This window comes from Maylandia zebra, linkage group LG8 (assembly GCF_041146795.1).
Source record: "Maylandia zebra isolate NMK-2024a linkage group LG8, Mzebra_GT3a, whole genome shotgun sequence".
Classification (NCBI taxonomy): domain Eukaryota; kingdom Metazoa; phylum Chordata; class Actinopteri; order Cichliformes; family Cichlidae; genus Maylandia; species Maylandia zebra.
In genome coordinates, this window is record NC_135174.1 from 27,429,949 (window position 1) to 27,452,118 (window position 22,170).

A 22,170-nucleotide genomic window follows, 5' to 3' on the forward strand; every position below is an offset into this window, starting at 1 on the left:
CAGACACATACAGATGGATGTAGCTCTGACAAACTGAAAGCCCAGCTAGAGGAAAAAGGCATATCTTAACATCATGACCAATTTGCTCTCTATGCTGCTGATTGCTCTTGCAGCAGTGAATAGCAGTGAAAGTGACTGACATAAATAGGCAGCATGCAGTACATCTGCAGCCAGTGAAGAGAAGATGTCTTTGACTCGTTCCACCTGGCACGACAGCTGGATTTAGCGTAAAAATACCTGAGCAGCTTAAAGAAGGCCTATTCTGCTTTTACTTATTTTTTTTGTCATCAATATATATGCAGCTGCAACGCTGTTATGTTCAAGAGTTCCTGAACCCACGCAGTGATTTCCGGTATAAAATGCCCAAGAGCTTGAAGAGAGCCATCTAAAACGGGCTTTCAGTCCTGAGAATTAACAGGATCAAACTCATTTTACTTCATGGGCCACGCATGTTAGTGGACCAGGCCAGTGGAACAACTGCAATATTGGCCTACAGCCCAGATATCCATAAAAGTTGGGATGCTGTGTAAATGTAAACGAAATGCAATGATTTGCAAATCTCATATGCTCATATTTTATTCAAAACAGAACACAGAAAACAAATGTTTAAACTGAGACATTTTAATATTTTATGAACTATATTAACTCAGTTTGAATTTGATGGCAGCAACATGGACTGGGCCAATAAGAGACTGGAAAATGGTACTACAAAGTAGGATCATAGGGATGTACTACGAAGTAAGATTTGAGGGTGAGCGAGCTGTGTCGAGCTTAAAGTCTGAGCTTTTTGTGTCACAAAAGTGGCTTTCTTTTTACCTTAATCACCATGGAAACTTATGCCGAACACATAACCTGGTCGGGAGCAGTATATTTTCCGAGTTTCGGTTTAAACTCAGCTGGAAGTGCCACATTTTCACTGGTCCATTTATTCACAGCGTGTTGTAAGTGTAGATTCACTGCTGGGGAAATATGTTTTATATGGGCAAGTTAAGCTGTACTAAAACCAGTGAACGAGGCAGAAACCGTGCGTGTATTAATTTAGTGATGCAGAAAATGTCTTATACTTGATTCTAATCTGCTGCCGAGTCTCTTTAACACTGCTGGAAATGCAGCTCCCAGTACACAGCACACACCATAAATACCTGTTCAATCAATTCAATTAATTTCACTTTGATTTGCCAACAACTAAAATACTTTCCACATCTCTTTATTTGGCTGTGAGACTTTAACCTTTAATGTTTAAATGGGTCCAGTGTAAAGTTTGAGAGCCCTAATGTGCGGTGCTCACCTTGGAAATAAACAGCAGCACTGAGAGCTCACTCGGTGCTAAAATAATTAACTGGAATGAAAACGTTTATTTTACCGCTATGTGTGATAAACGATTTTCTGCAGCATTAATTTCTTGTCTTATTTGCAACAGTGTTGCATTTTACTATTTGATTTTTTTAGCTTCGTTATAGACCTTTAATCACCGTTTTATCATCTGATAGCATCTCTGATGGTGGCGCTCATAGAGATCATTTTGTGAGAAATAATACCTCCAAAACAGCCGTTTTTATGTGAGCTCACACAGAGCCTGAAGCAGAGAGCCCAGCTTAACAGGGAAAGTTGATAATCACAGTCAGGATAACAGTTAGCTTTAACTGGGGTTTTAGGTTTTTTCAAGCCAACAACACAAAGACAGTCATGATGAACTTGGTTCATAGTATAACCCTCGGGCATGATTGGGTATAAAAAAAGAGTTTCTTAGAGAGCCCGGGTTTCTCAGAGGCAAGGAAGGTCAGATATTCACAAATCTACAAAAACCTGCATCTACAAATTGTGGAACAATTTTGGAAAAAATTCTTCAACATATAATTATGAATATCTCATCATCTACGTAATCAAAAGATTCAAAGAATCTAGAGACATTTCTGTGTGCACGGGACAATGCAGAAAATCGTTTTTGGATGCTCGTGATCTTTATGGCTGCTTTAAAAACAGACATGATTCTGACATGGAAATCACTGCATGGGCTCAGGAAAGTCCAGTTCGCTCTGCCATTCACAAATGAACATTAAAGCTTTTGTATCGTTATAGATGTTGAAACATGTTTTAATCAAGTTGGTACGGTTGTTGTCCTTAGTTGCAGTAATAAGCTGACAATACACTTTAGCTGTTAGCAGTGCCGTTCATTTTACCTGAAACCTTGAATCTTGCTAATTATGTCCCTCCATCTATTTTCTATTTTGCTATTTGGTTCACTTCATTTTCCTCCGTCTCTTCCTCACATCTTCAGAACTGCTGCATTTATTTTTAGTTTCTTTATGTTGTTTTCTCTCAGCTTTTCAGCTCTACCTTTTGGTCACTTCTTCCACGCTTAACTTTTTCTTCATGGTGCACGAGCGCACAGCGAAGGTAGGGGAGGGTGCAGTCGCATTAAGAGATATGATTGGGTATTCCAGTGTTAACAATGCAAATGAACAAATGGACTGCTGTCACTGTTTGGTGCAGAGGCCCTTCAAGACAGTCCATTAGCCCAAAGTCAGATTACCAGTCCAGCCCTGGGTGGGACTACACAAGTGTTCCTTTTCAAGCATTAGTTAGGAAATTCACTTTGGAATTCTTAGTTTTGAAGATTTTCCCAAAACCTCAGGAACACGGTGGCAATATTAAATCTATTTAACTGCGGTGTACTTCGTTTATAACCCAATTGTGGCATTTTACTACTTATCTTTAAAAAATCACAATGGTAACATCAGTATCAAGTTCTCTTGCTCATTAAAACCTTTAACTGTCTACAGTAATGTGTCTTTAAAAAAGTCTTATGACTTTATGTTATACAGCTCAATATAAAATCTGTCTGCTCTAAAATCGGATTTTCACTGCAGGGATTGGTCCTCATTCAGCTGCAGGAGCGTTAGTAAGATCCCACACTGTTCTTGGGTGATGAGGCCTTGCTCTCAGTTGGTGTAAAATATAATTGCATAGTGTACTATGCGGGGTTGGAACTGATATTAATGATCTTCAAATGTCTTATTTTTCCCCTCCAGCAGTCTCAAAGTCAAATATATTCAGCTTGTTATCACAGAGGAGTAAGAAAACTAGAAAATATAAAATTTTATGACACAGAATTGGATTGTGTGGTGGAAACAAGGCAGAGGTCGCACACGTGTAGAGGAAAGGAGACGCACTCATGCTTTATTATATAAATAATACCACATACAGATGGGGAAATAATTAAAAAATAATTAATGCTCGTTTACAAAGAAATTAACAGTCTCTAATCTTTACTGTAGTTTATTTTTAATGCAGAGAGACAGAAAATCAACCAAAAATATACACTTATACAAACTTAAACATTTATTTGCATGTCATTAAATGAAATCTGTATTTGAATCCTGGCTCTTGAGCTCTTACTCAAGATAGTTGACTTGCTCAAGTCTGGAGTGGTCTACAAGACCATCAGCAAGAGAAGCTTGGTGGGACAGTAATAACTGCTGCTGCGATTATTTGAAAGTGGAAGAAATATAAAGTGACCATCCGTCACGGTTCTGGGTCCGTTGGACCCAGTATTTTGAGTTTATTGTGTTTTGATTTAAGTTTTCATCAGGGATTGTGTTCTTGTTCTCTTGTCATGTTATGGTGATGATTATGATTTCTATTATTAGAGTTCCATGTTTCTGTTTATCTGGGTTTACGATGTGAGTTTAGTTTCATATGTCATTTCCTGTCTGTCACTCAGTGTCAGGTCTGCGTCTTGGTGTGGTGTTCTCATTTCCTGTTTTATTGTGAAGGTCTGGGTCTCATGTGAGTGTGTTCAGTTTTACCTTTGTCTCGTCTTGTTGATTATTCCCAGCTGTGTCCACCACCTGTGTGTAATTCCCCTGTGGTTCTCTGTGTATTTAAGTCATGTCTTCCGTCATTGTTGTTGCTGGTCCGTCTGTGTATTCCACCCTGCGTCATCTGTGTATCTACCATGTCACATCCGTGTGCTCTCCCTGCTGTCCATCGTCATTCTCCTCTGCTCGTTCTCATTCAGGTTTGTGCTTTGTAGTTTAGTTGTTTCCCAGTATAGTTTAGTTCCAGCTCCATTTTCCGTTTGTATTTACTTTCATGTTCAATAAACCACCTTTACACCTTCACGACTGCCTGCACTTGGATCCTCCTTCATTTCCTCCACACGGCTCACCTCACTCGCCGTGACACCATCAGTCATCCTCAGTCTGGAGCTCCATGCAAGATCTCGCCTTATAGGGTGAGAAAGATCATGGAAAAAAAAATGGTGGATCAGCCCATAAGTACACGGGAGGAGCTTGATTAATGGAGGCTGGAGACAGCTGTGACCACAGTCACTAAGAACAGCATTGGTAATGAATGGAAATCTTGCAGCACCTGCAACATCCACACGCTCAAGAAGGCACCTTTAACCTCCTAGGACCTGGCGTCCACATATGTGGACATCACATTTTGGGACGTCTAGACCAAAATACTTTACATTACGAGGACATTATACTGCCACTGTTCTATCAAAATTTGAAACAAATGTCCTCATATGTGGATCTCATTTTTCTCAAAAAACAAAAATTACATTCTTTAGGTCCCAAGCAACCCAAATAGCAAAGAAAATTAAAAATGCATGCCATGAAAGAGTTCGGGTCTTAGGAGGTTAAATGATCCAGAGAAGGCTCGGGAGAAAGTGCTGTGGCCAGATGAAACCAAAATCGAACTCTCTGGCATCATCTTGAGCCGGAAGAGAAATATGTACGATCCAAAGAACACCATCAGCACAGTCACTTGATCTCCATGTTTTTAATTTAGCTGCTGTTGACTTCAGTTCTTGTTTTGATCTACTATGATCATAAGCTCATGTAACTTCCTTCTCCAGCTACAATTAAGGCGGTGGTCTGACAGACCGTCAGAACCTCTAACTTGAGGGTGTTACAGAAATGAGTAACGGGCCCTTGGCTGATAGGCCACTCCTCTGCTAAGTTGACTGACATAAAGACTTCTTTTCAATGGGTTAACTATCGAACGTTATGGTTTTCTAGGTGGTGCAGTTCACCAAGAACTTCAAGCTTCAGTTCTTTCTGAGTGAAATTCTAATATTTTATTAGTAGCTATTACTTTGCGATAAATCTGTGCAATGCACCAATAACATTTACAGGATGAAGCTGTTGGACCAAGCTAAATGCTGTTAGCTTGTTAGCCAAATAAGACTAAACTTCTAGCTCAAAATATTCAACATGACTGTGGTAAAAATGTGAATGTTTAATCTTCAAAATGTGCAAAACCAATTCAAAATAGGACTGCACACTAACAAACTGATGGTAGATGGCATAATTTCCTCAGATAAATATGAAGCGGGGAAACGGGCTATCCGATTAGCATGAACTGAACTTTCAAAATGAGAATGAAGGGAAGCTGCCTTTGCTTCCAGCAAACCTTTCTACATTTGGTTGAGTTGACCCTTTTAACTTTAGAAAACTGAACTCTGACAACATGAAAAAGTTGGAAAGTTTAACCTCAAGACATCATTACCCAACGCTGTAGCCAGTACCCTCTCTAACACGTAGCATGGAGCCTGTCTTGATACGTTGCCAGACTTTTCCAGATGGGATAAAAGACGGTCTGAGTCACTCACAACATTTGCATAGTGTATCTCAACGTGCTGCCAGAAACGGGTACACAAAACTTCAAATGCAGTTGATGCCGCTTCACAAACAAGCCGCGACTCAAATCAGCCGAAATGACATCCGAAGGTATTACTGCGTCCTAAGTGCTCGTAAAAACAATAAACACACATGTCTAAATAGCACAGCTGGAGAGACGGTCTAATAACTCGGAGTCACTGCGACACAAACGAGCGCGGTGGCGTCGTTAAAAACCCTAGCAAGTGGGGAGATAGAGTTGTAGCAGTCATTAAGGGCAGCACTGCTCTCTGCAATTCTGGCTTATCTACTGCAAGGTGGAGGCACGGGGAGGGTATTTCTGCTCGGGGCTCATGTGCAAAGCTGAGATACAGAACAAGAGGGAAGTGGAGGGAGAGAGAGGGAGAGCTAGAGCTGGTTCATTTGCAGCTCGTCCCTGTAGACTGTGGAAAGGATTATACTCACAGAGAGAGAGAGAGAGGGAGAGATGCACAGGCTCTGTCTTAGCACACACTGAGTACCCAGCCTCCAATCTTCTACACTGCACTGTGCACTCTCCCCGTCTCCTCAACAGCACTCACTTCTCTCTCTTTGCTCCATCACACACACACACACACACACACACACACACACACACACACACACACACACACACACACACACACACAGCACACACACGTGCAGACACAAACCCACCAGTGCCATGTAGCCTCGGCCAGAGGGGGACACCAACCTGCACAGGACCACGAGCCAGGTACGCTGCCTTCATTCATTCAATTTTTTTCGGCTCAAACTGCCACATTATGCACCAGCTGATTTATTTATTTATTTTTTTTTGGGAGGGTGGGGGGTGTTGTCGCTTTTAGTGATCCAGCCACTCACTCTCTGCAGAACACTCTGCATGCACCAAGATTATCTGGCTTCTTTGCATAGCCCCCAAGAGAAGCAAAAAGAAGAGATATCAGAGCTGGAAAGAGAGGGAGCAGCCAGAGGGGAGGAAACGGGGGAGACCAAAGTGAGCAGTGCATGTGCAGGGACCAGCTAACCTGGCTTGACCTTCACGTGGACGGCAGCCCACTCACTCACTTTGAGCACCTGTTCAGCAGTGCGTGGGACACTGCCCACTAAGACTTCACATGTAAAAACCAGCTCTTAAAAGGCACATTTAGCCCCCCCTTCTCTCCTCCCCAACACTTTATGTCTTCTCAAGAGGGCCGAGTTAATAATCATTCGTTCTGAGCGTGCTCAGGGGACTCGCTGCGGTTGCTTGAAATGCAAATGGACAAGCGAACTGATTATTCATTCTTGTGAAATTAATTTGTATTTGTCACAGAGGCAGCGTGCTGGAGGGGTGGGTGGGCGGAAGGGTGGGCGGTTGACACATGCTTTCATTCCAATCTGAGGATTCATCTGAGAGATTTCCTTTTTCACTTTTGCCTCTGTGAGGTGTGTCGAGTTTGCGCACAAACCCTCACGAGAGCAACACCTCTGACTCCCAGTTTGACTTCAGCTTTTTGAAGTGGATGTAGCACTCTGTTTGTATTTTTCTTTTCTGGTGACTCAGAGCGCGGGGCTTCAGAATTCACTTTGATGCTGGTTTCGAGATCAGCCTCGTACATCTCGAGACTGCAGGGGCCTTTTTCTTGTTGGAATATTTTGGAATGGAGTTGCGCTGGCCTGGAGAGGAAAAGGCAAAGCGAATGAAGTTTTAATCTGAGTCATTGCTGACGCTTTCCTTCTGATTTCTTTGATCTGTAGCACTTAGCAGAGAGTCAGGGCTGTCTGACAAATAGCTGCAAGATCAGAAACAAATCCTCGTGTTCGGATGGAGCTTTTCAAACAGCTGCAATTCTTCTTTGTGTTCGGGGGTTATGAAACACTTGGTATTAAAATTAAATGTGTGCAGTTTAAAAAGAATTTTAACATTTTTGACTTTCCTCATTCGCTGCATGCGCTGATTCTGACTCCGATGCTTCTGATGGTTTACTGTAAACTGGCCCGTGGTGTTCTCAGTCTTACAGATTCTCACAGACTCACGCACAAACGCAGGATGACCTCACACTCTGTCAGAGGTGTTAAATTTATTTATTTTTTCTCTCTGCAACAACAGGGAAAAACCTCCCTTTATTGCCACGTACAGTAGCGTCAGATTGTTCTTTTTTTGGTTTTAAACACAGGAGGCTGTGAAAAGATTCACTAACAAAACCATAAGTGCATAACAAAGTTTGAGTGGGAATTACCAAACATATGTACAGTGAGGCTGTGGGGACTTAAAGCACAAACAAGGGCCCACACTCCCACCACACACGCCGGAGCTGCACAGCTGCCATTTAACAAACAATTAGTAATGCAGTCTGAAGTGAAGACAGCAACATGTTTGAGGAAAGTATGGACTTACCACACCGTTGACTGTTTCCCATACGTACGCTCAACTTGAGCAGCTGCCAGGTGTATTTGGCAACTGTCTTTAGCATTATATTCTATCGATCAGAGACAGAGACGCCGCCCGCAATCAGTTTGCTAAACTTAACCTCTCTCTGAATCTACTGGAGAGATCCTCAATATTGTCCAGCTGATTGTGCTGTTGGATCAGAAATGAAAATGATATAAGGCTTTTAAAAGGTGCTGTAGTTGCATAAATGGGCATTGCCCATTGCCAGGTGGTTGCTAGGCAACTTGGTGACATTATAATATGTTATGTATAATTCAGGTTTCTGGACATAAAGAAAAAATCTTCGCTATGGAATTAAAAGGACAGGTTGCTTTCATAAGGTGTTGTAGGTGCATGCGGCAAAAAAAAAAAACAGGTCATATATATTGCTAGGTGGTTGCTAAGCAACCTGAGGGTGTTGTCATATAGTGTAAGTTTTGGAGATGTACATTAGAAGTGAAATAAAAATGATATATTTTTAAGATATTATACGTTAATTCTTTCTAAATATGGGTCATTTGACTCTGTTGATTTGTGTGTCACGGAGGAGCAGGGAGGACTCGGCGCAGACTGAAATCTCAGAAAAACAGGTTTATTTACACACTCCAGGTGCACTATATACAGGTGAAGGAGAAGGGGGCCAGGGTTCCCAGGGGTGCAGAGAGGGGTCGGGAAAAGCGTCCAGAGTCTCCAAACCAAGCACGAGAAATCTGCATACAGAGAACAAGAGTTAGCACGGAACTTTCACGGACAGAGCTCAAAACTGGCTGAGGCTAAAGTAACACTGACGAGCGTTACTCAATAGTCCAGCGGCGAGGTGCTCTCAGTCACTGCCTTAAGTAGCGGGAGCAACCAAGGTGAGGAGCCACAGGTGATTGCCTACAGGTGGTGGAGGCCGGGAGCTCACAATGAGCTCCGCCCAGGCAGCGAGCAGAGAGAGAGGAGAGAGAGAAAAGACAAAACATAACATGTAGCCACACAGGGTCAGCCGAGCAGGCACGGGGACCATGACATTGTGGTTGCTAGGCAACATCGCAATGTCATAATATCTGATATAGATAAGAACCTTAATGAGTCTAAAATGTGTCTGTTTGCCATTTTGGGTTGTTCAGCCTTTGATATTGTAGGAGTTGGTTTTAGAAAGAAAAGCAAGTAGACAGACAGAGACTTCCTGTATTGTACACTAAGATATGTCACAAAGTATAGAAAATATTTGTGCAAATTCAGACTTTCATGATTATTTTAAGCCCGTGTGCCTATATAAATCTGTCACCTGGGAAACACTGGACTAACATACCTACATATATTGTGGTCTCTTCAGCAATCACTGGAAATTGTTGAAACTTTTAAATTACACACCAGCAAATCTGTTTTTCATGTATTCTGCAGTGACCTCGGTTCACAGCTGCAACAACTAGACTGCTTTTAAACAAAGGCAATCATTCCAAAAAGGAAAAGAAATGCAGGAACTTTGATTTACTGCTGGTTGATCTGATGATCTTGTGTCATGGACGCTTGATCTACTGCATATCTGGAAAACTTGTACAGGCAGAAGCCACAGCTCTCCTGAACCTTGAATCACAATCTACAGAAAATTCTTCAGCAGCAAAGGTAGTTGTAGAAGTACAACTTCTACAGGAAGAGGATTTTAAAATGACCTAATACACTTTGACTGGTATTTGACTCTATAGATGCAGGTTTTGTGACTTTGCCAGCTCAAGCCCAAACTACACTGTTGCTGAAATATTCATCGGCGGGGGCGTTTCCAGAGGGGATGCATTGGAGTAGAGTCATGTTAATCTTAAATTGCCTAATGTCATTGATTGAAAACATGGAAAAGAAAAGTGGTGGAATGTAACTTAATGCTTTAATTGAAGTACTTTACCACAGAACACTTTCAATGTCCATTTGTCTGTTTTCTCAACTACTTCTTCATCCTATACTGCTGACTTCTACTTGTACTCGATCCATGTTCAATCCATCCACCCATCCATCATTTTTCTGTTTATCTGGTTGTGGTGGTAGAAGGCACCGTGCTCCAGTTCCTCCTGGAGGATCCTGAGGTGTTCATAGGTAGATTTCTGGGTCTATCCCTGAGTTTCCTCCTAGGTGTGCATGTTTGAAAAACCTCCTGAGAGCTACTGTTAGATTTGTATTGTTGATTGTCATTTATGCTTAGAAATATTTACTTCTATATGCTTAGAGTTTTGTAATTAGTTGTAGATTGGTAGAGGTTTTGATCCTTGATAGTCTGCAAACTTTGTGTGTATTAGACAGCACTTTGGGAGCATGAGAGGTCATACCGTGTCTTATTGTTTTATGGTAGGATTAACGTAGTTGCATCTGTTCTAGTCTAAGTGCTCTTTGTTTAGATGAACTGCAGGACTTCCTCACCGTGTTATCTAGGATGAACCATCTAGGGTGAGGGGGAGGCTACCCTCTTCCTGACCAAGGATGTTTGACCCTTTGATCAGCAGTCCCCCCACACACACACACACACACACACACACACACACACACACACACACACACACACACACACACACACAGGCAAGGTACTCTTTGTGTGTATGTAGACGTCATATGTTAATGAACTTATGCATATTCATGTAACCTCAATAAAAGGGCAGTGGTACGGGAGAACGGACGAGAGCAACTGGGGTCAAGCGAAGGAACGGTGCCTGTCCGGTTCTCTCCCGTGCACGAGAAACATGAAGAAGCTTGCCTACTTGTGTCTTGCTTTGCAGTGTAATTATATTGTCTTCAACGTTCCAGCGGATGGGTTCAAGCTACAAACCTATCAGCTACATCTAGGAGACATACTGGTCGAGATGCCAACCTTTTGACACAAAGGTGCAGAAACCCCTCCAGATATCTGAGTTCCTCACCCTTCCTTGCAGGAAGCTCTTGTCTGTGGCTGGATCTGCAGTCTTATTCTTTCAATAACTACCCACATTCAATCATTAAACTTGGAGTATTGTGCTACTGTGAATGCCAATCCACCTTCCTCACTCGTAAACGCGACCCTCAGATATTTGAATACCCTAGCTTGAGGCAAATACTCTCCCCCAACCCAGAAGAAGCAATACTAGCTATTAAAATTATATTTATTTACTTTTATTTAATTATTTACTTCCTACTTTGCACATTTTAAAATAAATCCACTGAAATATGATCCTTTATTGTTAGTCATCTAAAAGCAACATTAAAGTTATAAACACATGAATGAAATAATCGTTATGATCACGTATGTAATAAAAAGTGCTGTTGCTTTAAGAATATGTCTTTTACTTTACGTGAAATTTTTAAATACTTCTTGTGCACTTTATAAAATAGTTACTAACACAAAGTGATCTTTAAACTCTCTGGGCAGTGCAGCTTTTCCTATAATACATCTGTATGAGGCCACGAGCTGCACATAAAACCCAAAATCATACCTAATGTTTTCTACACCAGCTGTCTGCACTGTATCTGTTTTGATCAAATATTCCCATTTCCATCGGGCTCCTCCTCATTGAGTTACTCGCTTAAAAAGTCCCGGAAACGCCTCTGCAGTAGTGCACCAACTGTGCTTTGTTCCTCAGCTGAAAATAATCGCAGAAAACCAAAAACTGCCTGAGTGAAGTTTGATTAAAAACTTCAGTCATGAGGAAGGCTTTATCTTATGGTGAAAAGTCACTGTGCTAACTCTGCTGATGCAGACACTACACAGTTCAAGATGATTCCCGCGCTGATTTACACAATCACCTGTGAGTGCCTCGCTTCCAGACAGCTATGTAATTGGTGCCTAAGCACCGAGCACCAATCAATGTAGACATTACTGAAGCCTTTAGCCATGCAGCTGGTGTGCAGAAGTAGCTGCTGCTTGTGGACATGCTCAGTTGCCAGTTGGGTTTCAGTCATTAGCTCTACCTCATCGAATATGTAAGAAGGAAAGTCAGAGGTGACACCAACAGTGCTCCAGGAACATGACCCACCGAGCCACCGGGGCACGGCCTCCTGTTAGACAGACCATCAGGGTGTTGTTGCCCCTATATCTGCAGGGAGGCTGACCTGGAGCAGACACTATGATCGGCCCTGGCTCCGAGCCCACTGAGCTGTCAGCCTCGCACGCCGAGGGCTAAGTGGAGACGGGGGACATGAACAGCATGGAGGAGATCAGGGATAACGAGCAGAGACGGAGGTAGACTGCAGTCTGTCTGAGACTGCCTGCATTAGTGAAGCTGAAAGAGAGCTGCAAGGCCACTGAACTGAATCATTGTGGGGGTTTGAGATGGTAAAGTGAGACCAGTTTGGGTTTTTCAGTTTTTTTTGTTTTTTTTTTGCCATAGTGTGATTGTCCTATTGTCCCCGTGTGTCCAGTGAGCTATGCTGTCGTCGACAGGATGTGTAGATGGGGTTAATGTGCACTGTGGAAGCAATATCCACGCTCTATAATGCATAATGTGTAGCCTGAACACAAAAAACACAAGTGAGCTACGACTACTGCTGCTGCTGCGGCTGCTGTGGGAATTCTTTTCCCATACAATAAAGAAAGTAACCAGCAGGAGAGTCTCGCTCACAGACAACAATGAATCATGTAGCCACCATAATTAGTGGCTATAAGTGGGTGGATGTCAGCAGAATAGCTCAAACAGCATTAAGTCATAACATTTGCCTGGCTCTTGACTTTCTTCCTCGAGGGTTACAGTTTGACTAACGCCTTCTGTTTTTATATATTCATGAAACGTCTCATCTGTCTCTCCTGCACTCTTCATTGTACCCTCCCCATGCACAGCAGAGTCCTACAGTGACAAACACACGTACACACCCTGTGGAACAACAAGTAAAATCCTGTTAGAAAGAATGGAGCTGAATGTTTTTGCTGTCAGGTGATGATGAAGAGGTGCACTCTGCATTCTCAAAGCGTAACAACTACAGGGTTTGTCCTCCTGTCTGACTCAAAAAAATGGTCATAACCAACAAAAATAACCTCATAAAACTTAAAACTAGCAGCTGAGGCCAAAAACGTTCAGGAATATGTTTAGGGAGGCGACAGATCGGTGATGAGCGGTGGTGGGTGTATTTCCACTCGCTTCTATATGGTCCGAAGCTTTTTTGAAACTAGAGATGATGCCCCCTGCTGGCCATTAAAGAAAAACATCGCTACTTCCATCCCTTTTACACTGCTACACAGGTTTAAAATAACTACTTTGGGTTTCGTTTTGGTATACAGATGGAAGACATTCTGTCTCATCAGGTAAAAACAAGTGTCAGGATGAGTTGGTGGATGTTTTTTCACGTGGTTATTTCTGGATTTGGCTAATATTTGTATACGTCTGACTGGCATTTACTTCATTATCAGCGACTGTGAGCTTTGAAATTCAAAAATATGCATATGTTGACTGGCAGGCAGGCAGATGCAGACATTACTGCACACAGACTGATTTCTTTGAAATGGCCTCCTCAGCTTAGTGGATTTCCCTCCTGCTTCACTTTTCCTCAGAGCACATCAGTCTTGCTAATTGCCTGGCCCGCTCCACTTTCTCCACACCCGTTGACTTATGGCCATTGATGTAACATGTTGCCAGTTAGGAAGCTGCTCATGTGCAGACCATGCTTGTGCACCATCTGCAGGCAGAGTATATTTTTAGACGCTATACCAGGAGAGGATCGTTTTCAGTAAAGTACTTTTATAAAGAGCACCATCTGGTTATGAACTACAAATTAAAACAAACCTTCTAATCACTCATAGACAGGGCTCTGTATTTTTTGACAGTGTAGGGAAGGAGAGGTTTGGCAGGGAAACTGTTCTCATGATATGTGGTGTGTGTCTCAACCGCTACAGCAAAAAGATGTCCCGTATTTCACATTTTGACAAATCAAACTGGATCTTTCTAGTTGAGACATTTTAAAGTGTTTCCCAACACGGTCACCTGCATGAGGAAAACACTCAGGACTCTTCCTTCTGTCTAAATCTAAGGAGAACATTACGCACAATAATAAGCCAACAGGAGCTGGGTCAAACCAGCTTGGGGTCCAGTGTTGGGGAATAGAACCACTGTCGGTGGGACATGGACAGGATAATTGTACACTCACCAGCCTTTTTATTAGGTACATCCGTCCAACAATACTCCCAAACAGCTCGGTGTTGATGCGTTAATCTAAATCAGATCCACAGACTGTATATAAAAGATGCGCATAGCTATCACGCTGTTACCTATTAACAATCAAAATTTTGTCTTGAAGCCTCACGTGTAACATTTTTGACTGTTTGTGTTTTTTATGGCACAATAAGTTGCCATGTTTGGACAAAAAGGTGGAGTGCTAATTTATCAGCTAATGCTAGCAGTCTCGGTTCACGCAGAAGCCCATATGTGATCTTTTAATATAATTATGGGCACAGAGAGACATATTTTAGGTTAGTTTTATTACAAATGAGATGCAGTTGGCTCTTAGCTGTTATAGTTTTTACTTTTATTTAGCTTTGATTTTAATCTAGCCCAAAGACCAGTGAGCTCACGCTTTGACATTTGACGTCTGTCCTTCAACAATTCATAAAAATCCTCCTCTATCAGTGAAGTCGTTTAGTGAAACTCATGCACAGTGATCACCTAATGGGTCTTCATCGAAGTCAAAGTCGATAGCTTGTGAAATGTGTTGGATCTGTTGAGTCAGATGAGCTTCTACGTCAGTTCAGTTTAATTTTGTTTGGTTTCCACGGTGGATTTGCTTCTTTCAGTTTGTTTTTCGTATGGGTGGCATTTCTCAGGGGGAAGATTTAAACAGCAACTTTGATTTTTATTTAACTAAAGTGTTTCTTTCACTCATAGTTTGAACTTTAGCAACCTCAGCTATCGAATCACCCGTCACAGAAAGTGGCCACGCCCCTCAAATGAAGTCATGATAGAAGTTAAGCGGCAGACTTTAGTCTCTGTGCATTTGTCATGAAGGGTGAAATTAGCCATAAAGATCAAAACCATTAACTTGGAAGTGGAAGTGGATTGACTCGCTTTAGGAGCCAGCTTGAAGTGGGCAGTCAGATCCATTAATCATCTAATAATTTCCTTTGAAGGCTAAACTGCTGCTAAAATCGTTACCCCTAAAAGCCTCAACCAAAGTGTTCAAACCCTCTGAACTGAATTTTATTCTGAAGGATTTTGACTGTTTGAACTCTCAGCACCTCAGATGCACGTCTAACTTTGTTAACAAGACTTATTTTATTTTAATTGACTTTTATGTTTCGCAGGGTTGTAAAATATGCATACAGTGTCTTTCTGCTCTTATCTTTAGTCTACAAAGGATAGACTGGAGGCCTTTCTCTTTAAGTAAGAAAGTCTTAGTAGATTTTCTCCATAAAAAAGCTTTTGTTCTGATGAAGAATTTGAGCATTTTTAAGCAGAAGTTGTCATTTATACAATACAAACTGATGCCAGTATAGTTTCTAATTGTGAGTCATCCTAATTTAGCACACTCCTTGGTTAAAGCTGCTTGTGTCTGAAAAGAGCCTGCGGGTTATTTTCTCTGCTCTCCACCTAAACGCTAAAAAGAATCATCTTTTATTTGGTCTTTGTTGCGGGAGTCGTCTGGCTCTGTCACTGATATTTATACACAGGGATGCTGATGTTCTGTCCCAGTGTTTATTTTATAAATGAATCATGCCCGTCAGATTTCAAAGACTCGAGGGTTGCCCTAGTTGCAGATGTTTTGAGTTGCATGCATTAATTCTGAAGAGTTTCCTTTTTAAATGAGATTTCCTCACACTGAAAAGAGTGACAGTCAGATAAAACGAGTGTGAACACAAAAAAAGTACTGCCATTATAGGAGGATTTAACCATTTGCGTGCCTCGTGTTTGTTGGTATTTATGTTCAGTGCTTTTGCTCTCCTCTGTTTTCCCTGCTCTGTGACACAGCACAAAGCCGAGCCAGCAAGCCAGCACTCATCCAGCTGGCTGCCTCCCAGAGCCCAGTGTGAGTCTGATTAGTGGCCACTAATAGATCTCGATCCCTGACTCATCTGTCCCACTGTTCGCTCAATGATACCAATTACTCACCTTCAGGATGTGTCCTGGGCTCAGACAAGCCAAAAATATCACTTTCTAATTACCAGGACTTCCTCTTGGGGTCGGAATTGATGTCAGGCGTGGGACCGTGGTTTGGTCTGTGAAGTGGGAAAGGTGTAAAGCTGAGTGTTGCTGTAGGTGCAGTAATTTGGTGGTGAAACCAAAGAGGGACGTGTATTAGCTGTCTGGTCTTTGGGGGCAGAATTCAATCGTCTGTCTGTGATAGAAGGTAGCCGCTTGATAACCTCACTCACATACCTACACTCGCTCTTTCATCTGACATCCTCATCATGCGCTCGCTCGTCCTGCTTTAATGGCAGCAGGGATGGACCCCATCCTGACTGTTGGTGTATTGATGTACTGAGTGACTCCAGAATTGGATACTTTGACCAGGATGAGCTGACATGAGTGTAAAGTTTGGGGAACGAGTAGCAGCCTCACTGAACATACACGGTTAGAGGATCAGAGAGATGACTGAGCCTCAGCTGTCCCCGCCCCTCTTCCACAGACTGTCCTGAATTATCATTCTCTTTGAAGATGGATCATCAAATTTAAGATCTAACCCCCAGTCATGCTCAGAAATCTGCCGATTGGTTTGTTCTCGGCGAAGCAGCTGACCCAGCTGGCTCTGATTTTCAGAGACGACACCCGGAAAGAAAGCGCCGACGTACGTGCGAGGCTAATGTTGATGCAGTGATAAATGTCAATGTTTACTGACCGTGTAACGATGTCAGCTGTGGATAAATGTCACGCTGAAACACCGCGCCTGATTGTTTGTGATATAGATGTACCTTTATCAAAGCCCTCGTTCCTTATTTTCATCAGAAGCAGAATCAGAAATACTTTATTAATCCCGAAGGAAATTATATCAATCCCAGCGTCCCGCCGGCTGTGACCACACAGCCAGGAGACTGATGGGCACGGCGTGTCTTTGGTGGAAAGGCAAAGAGGCCGACGGTGTTCTGGAAGTCGATAAAAGCAAGTTTATGACACCCTGCCATGTTGAAAAGGACACATAAGAGACTTGCAGTGTAATTAGGCTCTCAGCTTTCTGTGAACGGCTACAAAGCACATTATTTGTCTGTGCTTTTACAGTGACACAGAAATCTTTTCTGATGTGAGACAGCCTTTCAGAAATGTTCAGAAGCAAGCGATCCGATGCTTCCAACTGCTATCATCGTGTTTCCCTGCACTCTGACTACTTGGGCTGTCCGTCTGGTTTATTTGGTGATTATTAGAGTAAATCAGACAAAGATGTGATTGATTTTACAGTCTTAGTTATTCAGTCACTGCTAACCAGCTCCAGCAATTTCCCCTGTATTTTTTTTTTTATCACCAGGTAGGTCGGTTTGGGCTCACTAAGGCTGCAAGCCCAAATTATGGTTCAGTAAGTTCCTGCAGAGGATGAGGAACTTACTGGAAGGCAACTGTGGTGTATATGTTATCTGTCAGGGTTCAGATATGTGACAGGCACGATTTGGACCCGAATGCAGGACTCAGGAGACTCCAAAAAGCAGCTTTAATGCTGAACTCTTCCAAAAATACAATAACATAAAATAGCTGAGCAAGAACAAACGATCCAAAAATAAGGAATCTCCAGAGAAACATGGAACAAGGAAATACACAACCACAAGGGATGATGCAACAAAGGGCAATGAAAGACACAGACAATAAATAGAAAACAGGTGAAAACACAGCAGAAGTCATTGAAATAATGAGTTGAAATGGGGAAGTTAACCTAAAAATGAGGCGCAGCGAACAATAAGTCACAAAATAAACCAGGAAACAACAAACTGAGGAATCACAAAAAGAGATGAAGACACACAAGGATACAGAGAAGGTTGGATTACCTAATAATCCGAATATAAGCAGGAATCAACCTCAACAGAGACCAGCCAAGGTAACAAGAACTAAAGAGAAAACACACCTTCAAGAGCTGCAGAAACGTGACAGTGTTATTTCGTAATTTAAAAAAGTACAGTCTAATTCTATGGGAGACACTTTATGGTCGTTTCTCATAAATACAGCATCTCCGAGGATCGGCTGGATGAGCTTCAAAATTGACACCGCTGTTGCTGATGTTCTGACAAGGATCTTTTTGAAGACCCATTGGGCCCAATTTGTCTATCACAGCGCTGTGATCACAACCCTCAGGGTGTACCTTGTCAGCTGTGATAGTCTCCCCAACCTCACAACCCCCCTCGGGACCTTGAATTGGATAAGTGGTTAAGAAAATGGATGGATGGATTTTTCTGTGAGAATGTGTATTAATTACAGAAGTTTGAAAGTACAGCTTGTAACTGCATTTTCTGAAACACTAGCCATGCAGGCAAATTAGATGGTTGTTTGTAGTGAATTTCGTGCAGCTCGCACACTTTATTCATTGTGTGGCAGCTTTTAGTTGCTTTTCAGTAGCTGGGCCCACGTCCTCATTTTAGGTTTGACAGCGTTTTAGTAGGTAAAAGTGAATGTTTTGACATAAATGGGGAAGGCCTCGAAGGGGACTGGCGATGGCTCCTGGGCCTGGCAGATCCCCATGCACTAAATAGAAATGAAGAAGCTAAAGAATTGAAAACAAGGAGGGACAGTGGGGCACGTGAACGAGAATGAGCAGCTTGCAGAACTGGGGGAACCTATATAGATGACAGCCGGAAGGAGCGTGTTTGGAGGCGTGGTCCTGCTCCTGAAATTCTGATACATAATCTCCAATTATTCAAGTTAGTCTGCTGTAGTTGACCTTAAAACGCTGAAATGTACATTCACATTTTAGTTATGTTTTAGAAGGTATTATGGGGCGATAACAATGTTTGAAATGTGGAGCTCTTTCAGCTCTTCATTACCATCTCTGAACATCTGGCTAGTATGGGACAGATGTCACACACAGACATACGGTAACACAACAAAATGAAAAATCATGCTGGAACACTAAAATTAGGCTCTGATATCCATCTGCACGATCACTTATCAGTACACATTAGTTAATTGTGACTATTTCTCAAACTGCTGTTGGATAATGACATCACTGGTGAACGATCAATAGCAGCCAACAAAGTGAATATTGGCTAATACTTGATGTTTGCACTGATTTGAGTAGAAATACTGTAACTTTGCTGTACTCACAGCCTGTCAGGGTTTTAATTACAGGGAAGAAAATGTGCACTTATATTCTGAGCATACGGCTTTTTCTTTTCACCTTTTCTATCTTTCATTTACAGTTAATCTCCATATTATCAAATACAAGTTGCATGTTGCTGCAACGGAGGTTTGCCTGGTGCCTCAGCGGTCATGTCAGCGGGGGGATCCGGGGGTTTCTCTGTGAATTTCACATTCCCGTGGCAGCTTGCTTGGTATTTGCTCAGAAGTTTAGGGTTTTTTTCACTGTAAAAAGAAGTTTTCTTCCCATGCACAGTGGACGCTAATGCTTTTGTCACTTTTTACGGAATCAAACTCAAAGTAACGTCAGTACTTCCACGCTTTAAACGCTGCACGGTTGTACTCTCCACGGACTCTGCATATTATCCATTGTTGATCTGCACACGCCGCACACACTTACATCATTGCCATGAGACACTCTCACAAACAAAATCAGTTTAATAATGCAGTAACACAGCGTGCTTATGGGAAAGTAACAGTAATCTAATTACTTTTTTGCAATAGTAATCCCTTACTTTATTTATTTATTTTATTTATTTATTTATTTCATTTAGAAAGAGGATCAATACATATTAATGAGCATTTTAACAAATGTAAATATGCCAGATTATAGCCTTGGGCTCATTTCCATCTGCAGACCCTCTGGCAGGTTGGTGTTAAACACAAGTTAGTAAAAACATACAGAGACACTATTTACAGGTCATGTGACAAGGACAAAAACAGTGACCACATTATACTAGAACAAACAATGACAAGAAGAGTGGACACAGAGGACAGTATAGATAACAACAACAGAAACACTTCAATTTTATTGCACATGCCCTGACTGTCCCGATGTTGCACTGACCCATTACACTAATAGTTGTTTCCCTTTTTGTAATACACTAACTCTTTTTCACGTCCAATATAAAGAATGATTATTAAACATGATCACATGTTTGTGTGTCTCTCAGCCGCCCTTTTAAGTGACTCTCAAAGATGAGGAGACTTGTACTTCCCTCACTGACAGTGGAAGACTGTTCCAGAAGCTCACTCCCTGATATGACAGAGCATCTGTGAAAAGGTGCCAGTTCACAATCACCTCTAACAGTGGATCGAGTCAGTCGAGACCCGGCAACACTGCTAAACTTTTGTTTAATAAAATCACTCATTGGTGGAGGCGCCAGACCATGTATAACTTTGTATATTAGACAGGAAGATTTAAATCATTTGAAATGAGTAAAATTTAGAAACTTGTATTTATCTAAAATTTGACAATACGAAAAAGGTTTACTTTACTCGCTACTTGAAAAAAGTAATCGGATTACGCCCATCTCTGAGAGTAAGTGACTGCAACTGGTTGCAGGTCTAGTTCCCAGTAATGAAGCAACCATTATTACTCATGTATGATGCATGCAGGTTCTTCAACCGTGGTCAAGTTGAGTATTTTTGGTGCACCCGTTTGAAATTTGTATTTCATGGCGTTTTGAAGCAGGAGATGTTGTGAATAGAAATGGGAGTGGTAAAGGAGGCGTGGGAGGTGGACAGAGGAGACAGAAGACAAAAGGCCAAACAGATGAACTTGCTTTCTCAGCAGAGGAGAGGACACGGAGTTACCAGAGTGCAGCAGTGTTTATCTTAAGGATGTACTGCTAGACTGCTATCCACACACAGGCAGTGCTGGGCTGTGGAGAAAAACCTGTTTATCAACTCTGAACCTTTTAAAACATCTCTATCGATGTGCTGTCATCATTTAAAGGTAATACGCAACAACAAAGCTCAAAGAATCAATGCAATCTGCTTTTATTGGCTAAGCAGACTGACACTGCAGGTTTGCTTTTTTAGCAGCAGCTGCTGATTTCTACAGCTACACAATTACATAATGTGTTACAGCTGCATCATTGTCCTGCAAATCCCCTGTGTGTTTGAATTCAAATCCACCGTGGGAAATGTCAACCTCTGCCTCGACAGATAAAACTACAATTCTGTAAGTCGACGGTGTCTGAGTGTAAACACATTACACGGCTACTGCTGGGAAAAAAAATACCCTAAAAAGGGGCAAATATTTCAGTTTCATTTAGCAAAAATCTTACTGGCTCTTACATAATTTAATGTCATCATCATCATTAGGAATTATTGACATAAACTGTGGGAAGCTCTAAAACATATATTAAAAAATCTAAAGCTATATTGTCTCAGAGGGGTTCCCTCTGTACTTCCACTTTAAAATGTATGACTTTGAATCAAGCATTAAATAGCCTTAGTGTGGGATTAAAAGTGTCTTAAAAAGGCCAAGTTATATTAATAAATATTTATTAGATATAATTGATTATCTTTCCCAAGCTGCTTGCTTTAAATGCCAGAGGAGCTGATGCAAGAGAAATTTCTCCAAAGGGTTAAAACTTCATATTATATGCATGAAAGTGTCGGACTTCTAAAACTGACTTGACAAAGTCATTTCTAGGGAGAGAAAAAAGCAAAGGAGATTATGAGTAAGAGTAGATGCTTGTTTACTTGTTCAGGACGACACTGGTAACATTTCCTTCTTAGCCAACATAAACATGAAGCAGGACTCGTCTTTGTGTGAATGACTTTTATTTTTAGTAGTTTTATGAGAGATAAAGATGATGTGCAGGTGAATCCATTTTAGCGCTTCTGTTGTGTTTTCACTGTATTCACTTCCAAACTTTACTTCTTCAAATGTCCAGCTTTGAAATTAAATAATAACACTAAAAAACAGTCCCATCAACCCAGCAACCCACTGCACTCATTGTGTCACACTGTCTCTAATATTATAGGAAAGTAAATAAACCACAATGTGAGCAACTGATCTGTACAAATAGTAGAACTAACCATGGCAGAACATGGATACCACATGACCTTTACCCCAGAAAAAATGTTTAGTGTGAACGCAAAACCTCACACTTGCCTGTAG

General features: G+C 41.7%; 1 protein-coding gene across 5 annotated transcripts in view; it reads left to right on the plus strand.

The window, feature by feature from the left end:
• srcin1b (SRC kinase signaling inhibitor 1b) overlaps nt 1-22,170 on the plus strand; it is a 141,428-nt gene that overhangs the window by 20,653 nt on the left and 98,605 nt on the right. The window contains exon 1 of one of the 5 annotated variants that reach the window (XM_023153865.3): nt 6,186-6,384. The exons of the other annotated variants lie outside the window; for them this stretch is intronic. The gene's annotated coding sequence lies outside the window, so the exon portion shown is untranslated. Of the gene's footprint in view, nt 1-6,185; nt 6,385-22,170 lie in introns of those variants that run through there. 5 annotated transcript variants of the gene reach the window in all.